The sequence below is a fragment of the Euprymna scolopes genome, chromosome 30 (genome assembly GCF_053919585.1).
Source record: "Euprymna scolopes isolate OS-2025 chromosome 30, ASM5391958v1, whole genome shotgun sequence".
Taxonomy (NCBI): Eukaryota; Metazoa; Mollusca; class Cephalopoda; order Sepiida; family Sepiolidae; genus Euprymna; species Euprymna scolopes.
In genome coordinates this window covers 91,859,767-91,879,907 of record NC_136511.1, presented here as the reverse complement: position 1 = coordinate 91,879,907, position 20,141 = coordinate 91,859,767, and the positions used below count along the sequence as shown (strand labels likewise).

The following is a 20,141-nucleotide window of genomic DNA, read 5'->3' as shown; positions in this document are numbered from 1 at the left end:
GACAAGATGAATACACAAAGAAACTCAGACACATTCCGCTGCAGAATGGAAGAAGGCTGGAAGACAAGCTGACATCCACTGAGATCTCCGAGGCCAGACAGCTAATCGGTCAACTCAACTGGCTAGCCACTCAAACTAGACCTGACCTCAGTTTTGATGTCAGTGCATTGAGTTCCATATTAAAACAAGAAAATGTGGAATGTATAAAACAAATAAATAGGACTATCAAAAAGGCAAAAAAGGAGAAATCCCAAATCCATATTCCCAATCTTGGAAACCCTAAATTGCTTCAAATTATAGCATACAGTGATGCATCCTTTGCTAACCTAACTGACGGTGGATCACAAGGTGGCTACATTATTTTTCTGGTTGGTAGTAATAACCAATACATGCCAATAGCCTGGCAATCTAAACGCATCAAAAGAATAGTCAAAAGCACGCTTGCTGCTGAGACTCTGGCCATGGTTGATCTTACTGAAGCCTGCCATTATTACAGAAAATTGATACTGGATTTGCTGCAAATGGAAGATCACACTACAAACATCAAGATAACATGCAAAACAGACAATTCCTGTTTGTATGATGCAGTGCATTCTACCACACAAATCCTCGATAAAAGACTAAGAATTGAAATGGCCATCCTTAGAGAAATGGTTGACAGAGGAGAAATTGCAGAGATATCCTGGATACCCACTGACAAACAAATTGCTGATGGCTTAACAAAAAAGGGAGTCCCCTCTTTTAAAATTCTAGGATTCACATCTGAACCCAAGGAACAATCTCTCTAATCCTTAAAACACAGTGTCACATAATTTTGTTAAATTCTTCTTTTTCTTTCCCTGCAGATGACCCTTTGATGATGTCTCCTGAAAACTTTCATCAGCACAAGAAAGGAAAGCGGGGAAGTGTTAACATCCCATCCATTTATCCTGCCCCAGGAAAGAGTGATTATCTCCCCTTATATGAGGAGAGGGCCGCCAAGGGGAAAAACCCCGGATGCGACTAGTCAGTTAGATTTTCCCTTTGAGACCAGTCGCACGTGTTAGCGCTTGCTATAATAAAGTTTTATCTCATAACACATTCATGTCTGGACCTTGGTTATTTCATCTTTAACAGGGGAACATATACAAAAAAATGAAACAATTCCTCAAAACATATACAAGAGGATGAAGCAAGTCCTGGGAACATATACAAAAGAATGTAGCAAGTCCTGGGAACATATACAAGAAAATAGAGCAAGTCCTGGAAACATACAAGACAATGCCGCAAGTCCTGGGAACATATACAAGAGAATGAAGCAAGTTCTGGGAACATATACAAGAGAAAGAAGCCAGTCCTGGGAACATGTACAAGAGAATGAAGCAAGTCCTGGGAAGATAGACAAGAGACTGAAGCAAGGCCTGGGAACATATGCAAGAGAATGAAACAAATCCTGGGAACATATGCAAAAGAGTGAAGCAAGTCCTGGGAACATATAGAAGAGAGTGAAGCAAGTCCTGGGAACATATACAACAGAATTGAGAAAGTTCATGGAACATATACAAGAGAATGGAGCAAGTCCTCCAAATACATACAAGTGAATGAAGCAAGTCTTGCGAACATATACAAGAGAATGAAGCAAGTCCTGGGAACATGTACAAGAGTAAGAAGCAAGTCCTTGGAACATATACAAGAGAATGAAGCCAGTCCTGGGAAAATATACAAGAGAATGAAGCAAGTCCTGGAACTTATACCAGAAAATGAAACAAGTCCGGGGAACATATACAAGAGAGTGGAGCAAGTCCTGGGAACATATACAAGAGAATGACACAAGTCCTGGGAGCATATACAAGAGAATGAAGCAAGTCCTGGGAACATATACAAGAGAATAAAGCAAGTCCTTGGAACATATGCAAGAGAATGAAGCAAGTCCTGGGAACATATACAAGAGAATGAAGCAAGTACTGGAAACCTATGCAAGAGAATGACACAAGTCCTGGGAGCATATACAAGAGAATGAAGCAAGTCCTGGGAACATATACAAGAGAATGAAGCAAGTCCTTGGAACATATGCAAGAGAATGAAGCAAGTCCTGGGAACATATACAAGAGAATGAAGCAAGTACTGGGAACCTATGCAAGAGAATGAAACAAGTCCTGGGAACATATACAAGAGAGTGCAGCAAGTCCTGGGAACATATAGAAGAGAGTGAAGCAAGTCCTGGGAACATATAGAAGACAGTGAAGTGAGTCCTGGGAACATATACAAGAGAGTGAAGCCAGTCCTGGGAACACGTACGAGAGAATGAAGCAAGTCTGGGGAACAGTTCTTGTATACAAGAACAGTTCTTGTATACAAAAGAATAAAGCAAGTCCTTGGAACACGTACAAGAGGATGAAGCAGTTCCTGGGCACATATACAAGACAGTGATCAAGTCCTGGGAACATATACAAGAGAATAAAGCAAGTCCTGGGAACGCGTAGAAGAGAGTGAAGCAAGTCCTGGGAACATATACAGGAGAATTAAGCAAGTCCTGGGAACATATACAGGAGAATTAAGCAAGTCCTGGGAACATATACAAGAGAATGAAGCAAGTTCTGGGAACATAAACAAGAGAATTAAGCAAGTCCTGGGAATACATACACGAGAATGAAGCAGTTCCTGTGAAACATATACAAGACAGTGATCAAGTCCTGGGAACATATACAAGAGAATGAAGCAAATCCTGGGAACACGTACAAGAGAGTGAAGCAAGTCCTGAGAACATATACAAGAGAATGAAGCAAGTCCTGGGAACATATACAAGAGAATGAAGCAAGTCCTGGGAACATATACAAGAGAGTGAAGCAAGTCCTGGGAACATATACAAGAGAATGAAGCAAGTCCTGGGAACATATACAAGAGAATGAAGCAAGTCCTGGGAACATATACAAGAGAATGAAGCAAGTCCTGGGAACATATACAAGAGAGTGAAGCAAGTCCTGGGAACATATACAAGAGAATGAAGCAAGTCCTGGGAACATATACAAGAGAATGAAACAAATCCTGGTAACACGTACAAGAGAGTGAAGCAAGTCCTGGGAACATATACAAGAGAATGAAGCAAGTCCTGGGAACATATACAAGAGAATGAAGCAAGTCCTGTGAACATATACAAGAGAGTGAAGCAAGTCCTGGGAACATATACAGGAGAATGAAACAAATCCTGGGAACACGTACAAGAGAGTGAAGCAAGTCCTGGGAACATATACAGGAGAGTGAAGCAAGTCCTCGGAACACGTACAAAACAGTGAAGCAAGTCCTTGGAACATATACAAGAGAATGGAGCAAGTCCGTGGAACATATACAGGAGAATGAAGCAAATCCTGGGAACATATACAAGAGAAAGAAGCAATCCTGGGAACATGTACATGAAAATGGAGCAAATCCTGGGAACATATACAGGAGAGTGAAGCAAATCCTGGGAACATACAAGACAATGCCGCAAGTCCTGGGAATGTATACAAGAGAATGAAGCAAGTCCTGGGAACATATACAAGAGAAAGAAGCCAGTCCTGGGAACATGTACATGAAAATGGAGCAAGTCCTGGGAACATATACAAGAGAAAGAAGCAATCCTGGGAACATGTACATGAAAATGGAGCAAATCCTGGGAACATATACAAGAGAATGGAGCAAGTCCTGGGAACATACAAGACAATGCCGCAAGTCCTGGGAATGTATACAAGAGAATGAAGCAAGTCCTGGGAACATGTACAAGAGAATGAAGCAAGTCCTGGGAAGATACACAAGAGACTGAAGCAAGGCCTGGGAGCATATACAAGAGAGTGAAGCAAGTCCTGGGAACATATAGAAGAGAGTGAAGCAAGTCCTGGGAACATATAGAAGACAGTGAAGTGAGTCCTGGGAAAATATACAAGAGAGTGAAGCCAGTCCTGGGAACACGTACGAGAGAATGAAGCAAGTCTGGGGAACAGTTCTTGTATACAAGAACAGTTCTTGTATACAAAAGAATAAAGCAAGTCCTTGGAACACGTACAAGAGGATGAAGCAGTTCCTGGGCACATATACAAGACAGTGATCAAGTCCTGGGAACATATACAAGAGAATAAAGCAAGTCCTGGGAACACGTAGAAGAGAGTGAAGCAAGTCCTGGGAACATATACAGGAGAATTAAGCAAGTCCTGGGAACATATACAGGAGAATTAAGCAAGTCCTGGGAACATATACAAGAGAATGAAGCAAGTTCTGGGAACATAAACAAGAGAATTAAGCAAGTCCTGGGAATACATACACGAGAATGAAGCAGTTCCTGTGAAACATATACAAGACAGTGATCAAGTCCTGGGAACATATACAAGAGAATGAAGCAAATCCTGGGAACACGTACAAGAGAGTGAAGCAAGTCCTGAGAACATATACAAGAGAATATAGCAAGTCCTGGGAACATATACAAGAGAATGAAGCAAGTCCTGGGAACATATACAGGAGAATGAAACAAATCCTGGGAACACGTACAAGAGAGTGAAGCAAGTCCTGGGAACATATACAAGAGAATGAAGCAAGTCCTGGGAAGATATACAAGAGAATGAAGCAAGTCCTGGGAACATATACAAGAGAGTGAAGCAAGTCCTGGGAACATATACAAGAGAATGAAGCAAGTCCTGGGAACATATACAAGAGAATGAAACAAATCCTGGTAACACGTACAAGAGAGTGAAGCAAGTCCTGGGAACATATACAAGAGAATGAAGCAAGTCCTGGGAACATATACAAGAGAATGAAGCAAGTCCTGCGAACATATACAAGAGAGTGAAGCAAGTCCTGGGAACATATACAGGAGAATGAAACAAATCCTGGGAACACGTACAAGAGAGTGAAGCAAGTCCTGGGAACATATACAGGAGAGTGAAGCAAGTCCTCGGAACACGTACAAAACAGTGAAGCAAGTCCTTGGAAAATATACAAGAGAATGTAGCAAGTCCTGGAACATATACAAGAGAAAGAAGCAATCCTGGGAACATGTACATGAAAATGGAGCAAATCCTGGGAACATATACAAGAGAATGGAGCAAGTCCTGGGAACATACAAGACAATGCCGCAAGTCCTGGGAATGTATACAAGAGAATGAAGCAAGTCCTGGGAACATGTAAAAGAGAATGAAGCAAGTCCTGGGAAGATACACAAGAGACTGAAGCAAGGCCTGGGAACATATGCAAGAGAATGAAACAAGTCCTGGGAACATATACAAAAGAGTGAAGCAAGTCCTGGGAACATATAGAAGAGAGTGAAGCAAGTCCTGGGAACATGTACAAGAGAATGGAGCAAGTCCTCCAAATACATACAAGAGAATGAAGCAAGTCCTGCGAACATATACAAGAGAATGAAGCAAGTCCTGGGAACATGTACAAGAGAGTGAAGCAAGTCCTGGGAACGTATACAAGAGAATGAAGCAAGTCCTGGTAACGTATACAAGAGAATGAAGCAAGTCCTGGGAACATGTACAAGAGTAAGAAGCAAGTCCTTGGAACATATACAAGAGAATGAAGCAAGTCCTGGGAACATATACAAGAGAATGAAGCCAGTCCTGGGAAAATATACAAGAGAATGAAGCAAGTCCTGGAACATATACCAGAGAATGAAGCAAGTCCGGGGAACATATACAAGAGAGTGGAGCAAGTCCTGGGAACATATACAAGAGAATGACACAAGTCCTGGGAACATATGCAAGAGAATGAAGCAAGTCCTGGGAACATATACAAGAGAATGAAGCAAGTACTGGGAACATATGCAAGAGAATGAAGCAAGTCCTTGGAACATATGCAAGAGAATGAAGCACGTCCTGGGAACATATACAAGAAAATGAAACAAGTCCTGGGAACATATACAAGAGAGTGAAGCAAGTCCTGGGAACATATAGAAGAGAGTGAAGCAAGTCCTGGGAACATATAGAAGACAGTGAAGTGAGTCCTGGGAACATATACAAGAGAGTGAAGCCAGTCCTGGGAACACGTACGAGAGAATGAAGCAAGTCTGGGGAACAGTTCTTGTATACAAGAACAGTTCTTGTATACAAAAGAATAAAGCAAGTCCTTGGAACACGTACAAGAGGATGAAGCAGTTCCTGGGCACATATACAAGACAGTGATCAAGTCCTGGGAACATATACAAGAGAATAAAGCAAGTCCTGGGAACGCGTAGAAGAGAGTGAAGCAAGTCCTGGGAACATATACAGGAGAATTAAGCAAGTCCTGGGAACATATACAGGAGAATTAAGCAAGTCCTGGGAACATATACAAGAGAATGAAGCAAGTTCTGGGAACATAAACAAGAGAATTAAGCAAGTCCTGGGAATACATACACGAGAATGAAGCAGTTCCTGTGAAACATATACAAGACAGTGATCAAGTCCTGGGAACATATACAAGAGAATGAAGCAAATCCTGGGAACACGTACAAGAGAGTGAAGCAAGTCCTGAGAACATATACAAGAGAATGAAGCAAGTCCTGGGAACATATACAAGAGAATGAAGCAAGTCCTGGGAACATATACAAGAGAGTGAAGCAAGTCCTGGGAACATATACAAGAGAATGAAGCAAGTCCTGGGAACATATACAAGAGAATGAAGCAAGTCCTGGGAACATATACAAGAGAATGAAGCAAGTCCTGGGAACATATACAAGAGAATGAAGCAAGTCCTGGGAACATATACAAGAGAGTGAAGCAAGTCCTGGGAACATATACAAGAGAATGAAGCAAGTCCTGGGAACATATACAGGAGAATGAAACAAATCCTGGGAACACGTACAAGAGAGTGAAGCAAGTCCTGGGAACATATACAAGAGAATGAAGCAAGTCCTGGGAAGATATACAAGAGAATGAAGCAAGTCCTGGGAACATATACAAGAGAGTGAAGCAAGTCCTGGGAACATATACAAGAGAATGAAGCAAGTCCTGGGAACATATACAAGAGAATGAAACAAATCCTGGTAACACGTACAAGAGAGTGAAGCAAGTCCTGGGAACATATACAAGAGAATGAAGCAAGTCCTGGGAACATATACAAGAGAATGAAGCAAGTCCTGCGAACATATACAAGAGAGTGAAGCAAGTCCTGGGAACATATACAGGAGAATGAAACAAATCCTGGGAACACGTACAAGAGAGTGAAGCAAGTCCTGGGAACATATACAGGAGAGTGAAGCAAGTCCTCGGAACACGTACAAAACAGTGAAGCAAGTCCTTGGAAAATATACAAGAGAATGTAGCAAGTCCTGGAACATATACAAGAGAAAGAAGCAATCCTGGGAACATGTACATGAAAATGGAGCAAATCCTGGGAACATATACAAGAGAATGGAGCAAGTCCTGGGAACATACAAGACAATGCCGCAAGTCCTGGGAATGTATACAAGAGAATGAAGCAAGTCCTGGGAACATGTACAAGAGAATGAAGCAAGTCCTGGGAAGATACACAAGAGACTGAAGCAAGGCCTGGGAACATATGCAAGAGAATGAAACAAGTCCTGGGAACATATACAAAAGAGTGAAGCAAGTCCTGGGAACATATAGAAGAGAGTGAAGCAAGTCCTGGGAACATGTACAAGAGAATGGAGCAAGTCCTCCAAATACATACAAGAGAATGAAGCAAGTCCTGCGAACATATACAAGAGAATGAAGCAAGTCCTGGGAACATGTACAAGAGAGTGAAGCAAGTCCTGGGAACGTATACAAGAGAATGAAGCAAGTCCTGGTAACGTATACAAGAGAATGAAGCAAGTCCTGGGAACATGTACAAGAGTAAGAAGCAAGTCCTTGGAACATATACAAGAGAATGAAGCAAGTCCTGGGAACATATACAAGAGAATGAAGCCAGTCCTGGGAAAATATACAAGAGAATGAAGCAAGTCCTGGAACATATACCAGAGAATGAAGCAAGTCCGGGGAACATATACAAGAGAGTGGAGCAAGTCCTGGGAACATATACAAGAGAATGACACAAGTCCTGGGAACATATGCAAGAGAATGAAGCAAGTCCTGGGAACATATACAAGAGAATGAAGCAAGTACTGGGAACATATGCAAGAGAATGAAGCAAGTCCTTGGAACATATGCAAGAGAATGAAGCACGTCCTGGGAACATATACAAGAAAATGAAACAAGTCCTGGGAACATATAAAAGAGAGTGAAGCAAGTCCTGGGAACATATAGAAGAGAGTGAAGCAAGTCCTGGGAACATATAGAAGACAGTGAAGTGAGTCCTGGGAACATATACAAGAGAGTGAAGCCAGTCCTGGGAACACGTACGAGAGAATGAAGCAAGTCTGGGGAACAGTTCTTGTATACAAGAACAGTTCTTGTATACAAAAGAATAAAGCAAGTCCTTGGAACACGTACAAGAGGATGAAGCAGTTCCTGGGCACATATACAAGACAGTGATCAAGTCCTGGGAACATATACAAGAGAATAAAGCAAGTCCTGGGAACGCGTAGAAGAGAGTGAAGCAAGTCCTGGGAACATATACAGGAGAATTAAGCAAGTCCTGGGAACATATACAGGAGAATTAAGCAAGTCCTGGGAACATATACAAGAGAATGAAGCAAGTTCTGGGAACATAAACAAGAGAATTAAGCAAGTCCTGGGAATACATACACGAGAATGAAGCAGTTCCTGTGAAACATATACAAGACAGTGATCAAGTCCTGGGAACATATACAAGAGAATGAAGCAAATCCTGGGAACACGTACAAGAGAGTGAAGCAAGTCCTGAGAACATATACAAGAGAATGAAGCAAGTCCTGGGAACATATACAAGAGAATGAAGCAAGTCCTGGGAACATATACAAGAGAGTGAAGCAAGTCCTGGGAACATATACAAGAGAATGAAGCAAGTCCTGGGAACATATACAAGAGAATGAAGCAAGTCCTGGGAACATATACAAGAGAATGAAGCAAGTCCTGGGAACATATACAAGAGAATGAAGCAAGTCCTGGGAACATATACAAGAGAGTGAAGCAAGTCCTGGGAACATATACAAGAGAATGAAGCAAGTCCTGGGAACATATACAAGAGAATGAAACAAATCCTGGTAACACGTACAAGAGAGTGAAGCAAGTCCTGGGAACATATACAAGAGAATGAAGCAAGTCCTGGGAACATATACAAGAGAATGAAGCAAGTCCTGCGAACATATACAAGAGAGTGAAGCAAGTCCTGGGAACATATACAGGAGAATGAAACAAATCCTGGGAACACGTACAAGAGAGTGAAGCAAGTCCTGGGAACATATACAGGAGAGTGAAGCAAGTCCTCGGAACACGTACAAAACAGTGAAGCAAGTCCTTGGAACATATACAAGAGAATGGAGCAAGTCCGTGGAACATATACAGGAGAATGAAGCAAATCCTGGGAACATATACAAGAGAAAGAAGCAATACTGGGAACATGTACATGAAAATGGAGCAAATCCTGGGAACATATACAGGAGAGTGAAGCAAATCCTGGGAACATACAAGACAATGCCGCAAGTCCTGGGAATGTATACAAGAGAATGAAGCAAGTCCTGGGAACATATACAAGAGAAAGAAGCCAGTCCTGGGAACATGTACATGAAAATGGAGCAAGTCCTGGGAACATATACAAGAGAAAGAAGCAATCCTGGGAACATGTACATGAAAATGGAGCAAATCCTGGGAACATATACAAGAGAATGGAGCAAGTCCTGGGAACATACAAGACAATGCCGCAAGTCCTGGGAATGTATACAAGAGAATGAAGCAAGTCCTGGGAACATGTACAAGAGAATGAAGCAAGTCCTGGGAAGATACACAAGAGACTGAAGCAAGGCCTGGGAGCATATACAAGAGAGTGAAGCAAGTCCTGGGAACATATAGAAGAGAGTGAAGCAAGTCCTGGGAACATATAGAAGACAGTGAAGTGAGTCCTGGGAAAATATACAAGAGAGTGAAGCCAGTCCTGGGAACACGTACGAGAGAATGAAGCAAGTCTGGGGAACAGTTCTTGTATACAAGAACAGTTCTTGTATACAAAAGAATAAAGCAAGTCCTTGGAACACGTACAAGAGGATGAAGCAGTTCCTGGGCACATATACAAGACAGTGATCAAGTCCTGGGAACATATACAAGAGAATAAAGCAAGTCCTGGGAACACGTAGAAGAGAGTGAAGCAAGTCCTGGGAACATATACAGGAGAATTAAGCAAGTCCTGGGAACATATACAGGAGAATTAAGCAAGTCCTGGGAACATATACAAGAGAATGAAGCAAGTTCTGGGAACATAAACAAGAGAATTAAGCAAGTCCTGGGAATACATACACGAGAATGAAGCAGTTCCTGTGAAACATATACAAGACAGTGATCAAGTCCTGGGAACATATACAAGAGAATGAAGCAAATCCTGGGAACACGTACAAGAGAGTGAAGCAAGTCCTGAGAACATATACAAGAGAATGAAGCAAGTCCTGGGAACATATACAAGAGAATGAAGCAAGTCCTGGGAACATATACAAGAGAATGAAGCAAGTCCTGGGAACATATACAAGAGAGTGAAGCAAGTCCTGGGAACATATACAAGAGAATGAAGCAAGTCCTGGGAACATATACAAGAGAATGGAGAAAGTCCTGGGAACATATACAAGAGAATGAAACAAATCCTGGTAACACGTACAAGAGAGTGAAGCAAGTCCTGGGAACATATACAAGAGAATGAAGCAAGTCCTGGGAAGATATACAAGAGAATGAAGCAAGTCCTGGGAACATATACAAGAGAGTGAAGCAAGTCCTGGGAACATATACAAGAGAATGAAGCAAGTCCTGGGAACATATACAGGAGAATGAAACAAATCCTGGGAACACGTACAAGAGAGTGAAGCAAGTCCTGGGAACATATACAGGAGAGTGAAGCAAGTCCTCGGAACACGTACAAAACAGTGAAGCAAGTCCTTGGAAAATATACAAGAGAATGTAGCAAGTCCTGGAACATATACAAGAGAAAGAAGCAATCCTGGGAACATGTACATGAAAATGGAGCAAATCCTGGGAACATATACAAGAGAATGGAGCAAGTCCTGGGAACATACAAGACAATGCCGCAAGTCCTGGGAATGTATACAAGAGAATGAAGCAAGTCCTGGGAACATGTACAAGAGAATGAAGCAAGTCCTGGGAAGATACACAAGAGACTGAAGCAAGGCCTGGGAACATATGCAAGAGAATGAAACAAGTCCTGGGAACATATACAAAAGAGTGAAGCAAGTCCTGGGAACATATAGAAGAGAGTGAAGCAAGTCCTAGGAACATGTACAAGAGAATTGAGAAAGTCCATGGAACACATACAAGAGAATGGAGCAAGTCCTCCAAATACATACAAGAGAATGAAGCAAGTCCTGCGAACATATACAAGAGAATGAAGCAAGTCCTGGGAACATGTACAAGAGAGTGAAGCAAGTCCTGGGAACGTATACAAGAGAATGAAGCAAGTCCTGGTAACATATACAAGAGAATGAAGCAAGTCCTGGGAACATGTACAAGAGTAAGAAGCAAGTCCTTGGAACATATACAAGAGAATGAAGCAAGTCCTGGGAACATATACAAGAGAATGAAGCCAGTCCTGGGAAAATATACAAGAGAATGAAGCAAGTCCTGGAACATATACCAGAGAATGAAGCAAGTCCGGGGAACATATACAAGAGAGTGGAGCAAGTCCTGGGAACATATACAAGAGAATGACACAAGTCCTGGGAACATATGCAAGAGAATGAAGCAAGTCCTGGGAACATATACAAGAGAATGAAGCAAGTACTGGGAACATATGCAAGAGAATGAAGCAAGTCCTTGGAACATATGCAAGAGAATGAAGCACGTCCTGGGAACATATACAAGAAAATGAAACAAGTCCTGGGAACATATACAAGAGAGTGAAGCAAGTCCTGGGAACATATAGAAGAGAGTGAAGCAAGTCCTGGGAACATATAGAAGACAGTGAAGTGAGTGCTTGGAACATATACAAGACAGTCAAGCCAGTCCTGGGAACACGTACGAGAGAATGAAGCAAGTCTGGGGAACAGTTCTTGTATACAAGAACAGTTCTTGTATACAAAAGAATAAAGCAAGTCCTGGGAACACGTACAAAAGGATGAAGCAGTTCCTGGGAACATATACAAGACAGTGATCAAGTCGTGGGAACATATACAAGAGAATAAAGCAAGTCCTGGGAACACGTACAAGAGAGTGAAGAAAGTCCTGGGAACATATACAGGAGAATGAAGCCAGTCCTGGGAACATATACAAGAGAATGAAGCAAGTTCTGGGAACATAAACAAGAGAATTAAGCAAGTCCTGGGAATACATACACGAGAATGAAGCAGTTCCTGGGAACATATGCAAGACAATGATCAAGTCCTGGGAACATATACAAGAGAATGAAGCAAATCCTGGGAACACGTACAAGAGAGTGAAGCAATACCTGGGAACATATACAAGAGAGTGAAGCAAGTCCTGGGAACATATACAAGAGAATGAAGCAAGTCCTGGGAATATATACAGGAGAATGAAACAAATCCTGGGAACACGTACAAGAGAGTGAAGCAAGTCCTGGGAACATATAGAAGAGAGTGAAGCAAGTCCTGGGAACATATAGAAGACAGTGAAGCAAGTCCTGGGAACATATACAGGAGAATGAAACAAATCCTGGGAACACGTAAAAGAGAGTGAAGCAAGTCCTGGGAACATATACAAGAGAATGAAGCAAGTCCTGGGAACATATACAAGAGAATGAAGCAAGTCCTGCAAACATATACAAGAGAGTGAAGCAAGTCCTGGGAACATATACAAGAGAGTGAAGCAAGTCCTGGGAACATATACAAGAGAGTGAAGCAAGTCCTGGGAACATATAAAAGAGAGTGAAGCAAGTCCTGGGAACACGTACAAGAGAATGACACAAGTCCTGGGAACATGTACATGAAAATGGAGTAAATCCTGGGAACATATACAAGAGAATGGAGCAACTCCTGGGAACATATACTAGAGAATGAAGCAAGTCCTGGGAACATATAAAAAAGAATGAAGCAAGTCCTGGGAACATATGATAGAGAATGGAGCAAGTCCTGGGAACATATGCAAGAGAATGAAACAAGTCCTGGGAACATATAAAAGAGAGTGAAGCAAGTCCTGGGAACATATAGAAGAGAGTGAAGCAAGTCCTGGGAACATGTACAAGAGAATGGAGCAAGTCCTCCAAATACATACAAGAGAATGAAGCAAGTCCTGCGAACATATACAAGAGAATGAAGCAAGTCCTGGGAACATGTACAAGAGAGTGAAGCAAGTCCTGGGAACGTATACAAGAGAATGAAGCAAGTCCTGGTAACGTATACAAGAGAATGAAGCAAGTCCTGGGAACATGTACAAGAGTAAGAAGCAAGTCCTTGGAACATATACAAGAGAATGAAGCAAGTCCTGGGAACATATACAAGAGAATGAAGCCAGTCCTGGGAAAATATACAAGAGAATGAAGCAAGTCCTGGAACATATACCAGAGAATGAAGCAAGTCCAGGGAACATATACAAGAGAGTGGAGCAAGTCCTGGGAACATATACAAGAGAATGACACAAGTCCTGGGAACATATGCAAGAGAATGAAGCAAGTCCTGGGAACATATACAAGAGAATGAAGCAAGTACTGGGAACATATGCAAGAGAATGAAGCAAGTCCTTGGAACATATGCAAGAGAATGAAGCACGTCCTGGGAACATATACAAGAAAATGAAACAAGTCCTGGGAACATATACAAGAGAGTGAAGCAAGTCCTGGGAACATATAGAAGAGAGTGAAGCAAGTCCTGGGAACATATAGAAGACAGTGAAGTGAGTCCTGGGAACATATACAAGAGAGTGAAGCCAGTCCTGGGAACACGTACGAGAGAATGAAGCAAGTCTGGGGAACAGTTCTTGTATACAAGAACAGTTCTTGTATACAAAAGAATAAAGCAAGTCCTTGGAACACGTACAAGAGGATGAAGCAGTTCCTGGGCACATATACAAGACAGTGATCAAGTCCTGGGAACATATACAAGAGAATAAAGCAAGTCCTGGGAACGCGTAGAAGAGAGTGAAGCAAGTCCTGGGAACATATACAGGAGAATTAAGCAAGTCCTGGGAACATATACAGGAGAATTAAGCAAGTCCTGGGAACATATACAAGAGAATGAAGCAAGTTCTGGGAACATAAACAAGAGAATTAAGCAAGTCCTGGGAATACATACACGAGAATGAAGCAGTTCCTGTGAAACATATACAAGACAGTGATCAAGTCCTGGGAACATATACAAGAGAATGAAGCAAATCCTGGGAACACGTACAAGAGAGTGAAGCAAGTCCTGAGAACATATACAAGAGAATGAAGCAAGTCCTGGGAACATATACAAGAGAATGAAGCAAGTCCTGGGAACATATACAAGAGAGTGAAGCAAGTCCTGGGAACATATACAAGAGAATGAAGCAAGTCCTGGGAACATATACAAGAGAATGAAGCAAGTCCTGGGAACATATACAAGAGAATGAAGCAAGTCCTGGGAACATATACAAGAGAATGAAGCAAGTCCTGGGAACATATACAAGAGAGTGAAGCAAGTCCTGGGAACATATACAAGAGAATGAAGCAAGTCCTGGGAACATATACAGGAGAATGAAACAAATCCTGGGAACACGTACAAGAGAGTGAAGCAAGTCCTGGGAACATATACAAGAGAATGAAGCAAGTCCTGGGAAGATATACAAGAGAATGAAGCAAGTCCTGGGAACATATACAAGAGAGTGAAGCAAGTCCTGGGAACATATACAAGAGAATGAAGCAAGTCCTGGGAACATATACAAGAGAATGAAACAAATCCTGGTAACACGTACAAGAGAGTGAAGCAAGTCCTGGGAACATATACAAGAGAATGAAGCAAGTCCTGGGAACATATACAAGAGAATGAAGCAAGTCCTGCGAACATATACAAGAGAGTGAAGCAAGTCCTGGGAACATATACAGGAGAATGAAACAAATCCTGGGAACACGTACAAGAGAGTGAAGCAAGTCCTGGGAACATATACAGGAGAGTGAAGCAAGTCCTCGGAACACGTACAAAACAGTGAAGCAAGTCCTTGGAAAATATACAAGAGAATGTAGCAAGTCCTGGAACATATACAAGAGAAAGAAGCAATCCTGGGAACATGTACATGAAAATGGAGCAAATCCTGGGAACATATACAAGAGAATGGAGCAAGTCCTGGGAACATACAAGACAATGCCGCAAGTCCTGGGAATGTATACAAGAGAATGAAGCAAGTCCTGGGAACATGTACAAGAGAATGAAGCAAGTCCTGGGAAGATACACAAGAGACTGAAGCAAGGCCTGGGAACATATGCAAGAGAATGAAACAAGTCCTGGGAACATATACAAAAGAGTGAAGCAAGTCCTGGGAACATATAGAAGAGAGTGAAGCAAGTCCTGGGAACATGTACAAGAGAATGGAGCAAGTCCTCCAAATACATACAAGAGAATGAAGCAAGTCCTGCGAACATATACAAGAGAATGAAGCAAGTCCTGGGAACATGTACAAGAGAGTGAAGCAAGTCCTGGGAACGTATACAAGAGAATGAAGCAAGTCCTGGTAACGTATACAAGAGAATGAAGCAAGTCCTGGGAACATGTACAAGAGTAAGAAGCAAGTCCTTGGAACATATACAAGAGAATGAAGCAAGTCCTGGGAACATATACAAGAGAATGAAGCCAGTCCTGGGAAAATATACAAGAGAATGAAGCAAGTCCTGGAACATATACCAGAGAATGAAGCAAGTCCGGGGAACATATACAAGAGAGTGGAGCAAGTCCTGGGAACATATACAAGAGAATGACACAAGTCCTGGGAACATATGCAAGAGAATGAAGCAAGTCCTGGGAACATATACAAGAGAATGAAGCAAGTACTGGGAACATATGCAAGAGAATGAAGCAAGTCCTTGGAACATATGCAAGAGAATGAAGCACGTCCTGGGAACATATACAAGAAAATGAAACAAGTCCTGGGAACATATAAAAGAGAGTGAAGCAAGTCCTGGGAACATATAGAAGAGAGTGAAGCAAGTCCTGGGAACATATAGAAGACAGTGAAGTGAGTCCTGGGAACATATACAAGAGAGTGAAGCCAGTCCTGGGAACACGTACGAGAGAATGAAGCAAGTCTGGGGAACAGTTCTTGTATACAAGAACAGTTCTTGTATACAAAAGAATAAAGCAAGTCCTTGGAACACGTACAAGAGGATGAAGCAGTTCCTGGGCACATATACAAGACAGTGATCAAGTCCTGGGAACATATACAAGAGAATAAAGCAAGTCCTGGGAACGCGTAGAAGAGAGTGAAGCAAGTCCTGGGACCATATACAGGAGAATTAAGCAAGTCCTGGGAACATATACAGGAGAATTAAGCAAGTCCTGGGAACATATACAAGAGAATGAAGCAAGTTCTGGGAACATAAACAAGAGAATTAAGCAAGTCCTGGGAATACATACACGAGAATGAAGCAGTTCCTGTGAAACATATACAAGACAGTGATCAAGTCCTGGGAACATATACAAGAGAATGAAGCAAATCCTGGGAACACGTACAAGAGAGTGAAGCAAGTCCTGAGAACATATACAAGAGAATGAAGCAAGTCCTGGGAACATATACAAGAGAATGAAGCAAGTCCTGGGAACATATACAAGAGAGTGAAGCAAGTCCTGGGAACATATACAAGAGAATGAAGCAAGTCCTGGGAACATATACAAGAGAATGAAGCAAGTCCTGGGAACATATACAAGAGAATGAAGCAAGTCCTGGGAACATATACAAGAGAATGAAGCAAGTCCTGGGAACATATACAAGAGAGTGAAGCAAGTCCTGGGAACATATACAAGAGAATGAAGCAAGTCCTGGGAACATATACAAGAGAATGAAACAAATCCTGGTAACACGTACAAGAGAGTGAAGCAAGTCCTGGGAACATATACAAGAGAATGAAGCAAGTCCTGGGAACATATACAAGAGAATGAAGCAAGTCCTGCGAACATATACAAGAGAGTGAAGCAAGTCCTGGGAACATATACAGGAGAATGAAACAAATCCTGGGAACACGTACAAGAGAGTGAAGCAAGTCCTGGGAACATATACAGGAGAGTGAAGCAAGTCCTCGGAACACGTACAAAACAGTGAAGCAAGTCCTTGGAACATATACAAGAGAATGGAGCAAGTCCGTGGAACATATACAGGAGAATGAAGCAAATCCTGGGAACATATACAAGAGAAAGAAGCAATACTGGGAACATGTACATGAAAATGGAGCAAATCCTGGGAACATATACAGGAGAGTGAAGCAAATCCTGGGAACATACAAGACAATGCCGCAAGTCCTGGGAATGTATACAAGAGAATGAAGCAAGTCCTGGGAACATATACAAGAGAAAGAAGCCAGTCCTGGGAACATGTACATGAAAATGGAGCAAGTCCTGGGAACATATACAAGAGAAAGAAGCAATCCTGGGAACATGTACATGAAAATGGAGCAAATCCTGGGAACATATACAAGAGAATGGAGCAAGTCCTGGGAACATACAAGACAATGCCGCAAGTCCTGGGAATGTATACAAGAGAATGAAGCAAGTCCTGGGAACATGTACAAGAGAATGAAGCAAGTCCTGGGAAGATACACAAGAGACTGAAGCAAGGCCTGGGAGCATATACAAGAGAGTGAAGCAAGTCCTGGGAACATATAGAAGAGAGTGAAGCAAGTCCTGGGAACATATAGAAGACAGTGAAGTGAGTCCTGGGAAAATATACAAGAGAGTGAAGCCAGTCCTGGGAACACGTACGAGAGAATGAAGCAAGTCTGGGGAACAGTTCTTGTATACAAGAACAGTTCTTGTATACAAAAGAATAAAGCAAGTCCTTGGAACACGTACAAGAGGATGAAGCAGTTCCTGGGCACATATACAAGACAGTGATCAAGTCCTGGGAACATATACAAGAGAATAAAGCAAGTCCTGGGAACACGTAGAAGAGAGTGAAGCAAGTCCTGGGAACATATACAGGAGAATTAAGCAAGTCCTGGGAACATATACAGGAGAATTAAGCAAGTCCTGGGAACATATACAAGAGAATGAAGCAAGTTCTGGGAACATAAACAAGAGAATTAAGCAAGTCCTGGGAATACATACACGAGAATGAAGCAGTTCCTGTGAAACATATACAAGACAGTGATCAAGTCCTGGGAACATATACAAGAGAATGAAGCAAATCCTGGGAACACGTACAAGAGAGTGAAGCAAGTCCTGAGAACATATACAAGAGAATGAAGCAAGTCCTGGGAACATATACAAGAGAATGAAGCAAGTCCTGGGAACATATACAAGAGAATGAAGCAAGTCCTGGGAACATATACAAGAGAGTGAAGCAAGTCCTGGGAACATATACAAGAGAATGAAGCAAGTCCTGGGAACATATACAAGAGAATGGAGAAAGTCCTGGGAACATATACAAGAGAATGAAACAAATCCTGGTAACACGTACAAGAGAGTGAAGCAAGTCCTGGGAACATATACAAGAGAATGAAGCAAGTCCTGGGAAGATATACAAGAGAATGAAGCAAGTCCTGGGAACATATACAAGAGAGTGAAGCAAGTCCTGGGAACATATACAAGAGAATGAAGCAAGTCCTGGGAACATATACAGGAGAATGAAACAAATCCTGGGAACACGTACAAGAGAGTGAAGCAAGTCCTGGGAACATATACAGGAGAGTGAAGCAAGTCCTCGGAACACGTACAAAACAGTGAAGCAAGTCCTTGGAAAATATACAAGAGAATGTAGCAAGTCCTGGAACATATACAAGAGAAAGAAGCAATCCTGGGAACATGTACATGAAAATGGAGCAAATCCTGGGAACATATACAAGAGAATGGAGCAAGTCCTGGGAACATACAAGACAATGCCGCAAGTCCTGGGAATGTATACAAGAGAATGAAGCAAGTCCTGGGAACATGTACAAGAGAATGAAGCAAGTCCTGGGAAGATACACAAGAGACTGAAGCAAGGCCTGGGAACATATGCAAGAGAATGAAACAAGTCCTGGGAACATATACAAAAGAGTGAAGCAAGTCCTGGGAACATATAGAAGAGAGTGAAGCAAGTCCTGGGAACATGTACAAGAGAATTGAGAAAGTCCATGGAACACATACAAGAGAATGGAGCAAGTCCTCCAAATACATACAAGAGAATGAAGCAAGTCCTGCGAACATATACAAGAGAATGAAGCAAGTCCTGGGAACATGTACAAGAGAGTGAAGCAAGTCCTGGGAACGTATACAAGAGAATGAAGCAAGTCCTGGTAACATATACAAGAGAATGAAGCAAGTCCTGGGAACATGTACAAGAGTAAGAAGCAAGTCCTTGGAACATATACAAGAGAATGAAGCAAGTCCTGGGAACATATACAAGAGAATGAAGCCAGTCCTGGGAAAATATACAAGAGAATGAAGCAAGTCCTGGAACATATACCAGAGAATGAAGCAAGTCCGGGGAACATATACAAGAGAGTGGAGCAAGTCCTGGGAACATATACAAGAGAATGACACAAGTCCTGGGAACATATGCAAGAGAATGAAGCAAGTCCTGGGAACATATACAAGAGAATGAAGCAAGTACTGGGAACATATGCAAGAGAATGAAGCAAGTCCTTGGAACATATGCAAGAGAATGAAGCACGTCCTGGGAACATATACAAGAAAATGAAACAAGTCCTGGGAACATATACAAGAGAGTGAAGCAAGTCCTGGGAACATATAGAAGAGAGTGAAGCAAGTCCTGGGAACATATAGAAGACAGTGAAGTGAGTGCTTGGAACATATACAAGACAGTCAAGCCAGTCCTGGGAACACGTACGAGAGAATGAAGCAAGTCTGGGGAACAGTTCTTGTATACAAGAACAGTTCTTGTATACAAAAGAATAAAGCAAGTCCTGGGAACACGTACAAAAGGATGAAGCAGTTCCTGGGAACATATACAAGACAGTGATCAAGTCGTGGGAACATATACAAGAGAATAAAGCAAGTCCTGGGAACA

General features: G+C 42.0%; 2 protein-coding genes across 16 annotated transcripts in view; one reads left to right on the top strand and one right to left on the bottom strand.

Annotated features, from left to right (window-relative positions):
- Positions 1–20,141, bottom strand: part of LOC145254565 (dual specificity calcium/calmodulin-dependent 3',5'-cyclic nucleotide phosphodiesterase 1A-like) — a 1,571,136-nt gene that overhangs the window by 122,535 nt on the left and 1,428,460 nt on the right. The window lies entirely within an intron of this gene.
- LOC145254566 (uncharacterized) overlaps positions 1–20,141 on the top strand; it is a 94,800-nt gene that overhangs the window by 17,434 nt on the left and 57,225 nt on the right. For 2 of the 3 annotated variants that reach the window (XR_013863770.1, XM_080113164.1), the window contains exon 2: positions 846–10,989. The exons of the other annotated variant lie outside the window; for it this stretch is intronic. The gene's annotated coding sequence lies outside the window, so the exon portion shown is untranslated. Of the gene's footprint in view, positions 1–845; positions 10,990–20,141 lie in introns of those variants that run through there. 3 annotated transcript variants of the gene reach the window in all.